Consider the following 409-nt stretch of genomic DNA (forward strand, 5'->3'; position numbering starts at 1 on the left):
CAGCAGCAGCAGGAGCAGCAGCAGCAGCAGCAGGAGCAGCAGCAGCAGCAGCAGGAGCAGCAGGAGCAGCAGGAGCAGCAGCAGCAGCTGGTGCAGCAGTTGATTTAGCTATTTTGTCTCCTGAGGGTCTAAGAAGCCAACCATGGGCTATCTGCTGCAGCGGCAGCTGCTGCAGCAGCTCAATAGGAAGAATATCTTCTTCTCTACCGCTGCTGCTGCTGCTGCTGCTGCTGCTGTTGCTGCTGCTGCTGCTGTTGCTGCTGCTGCTGCTGCTGAGGGGCGGGTGACGGAGGGCCAGCAGCAAACCCAAGAAGAAGATAGCGTGGAACCGAGCGATGTCGCGGCCAAAGACTTGCAATCGGGGGGGCCTGCAGCAGCAGCAGCAGCAGCAGCAGCAGCAGCAGCAGCA

Source organism: Eimeria mitis, genomic scaffold (genome assembly GCF_000499745.2).
Source record: "Eimeria mitis Houghton genomic scaffold, Emh_scaff5008, whole genome shotgun sequence".
Lineage (NCBI taxonomy): Eukaryota > Apicomplexa > Conoidasida > Eucoccidiorida > Eimeriidae > Eimeria > Eimeria mitis.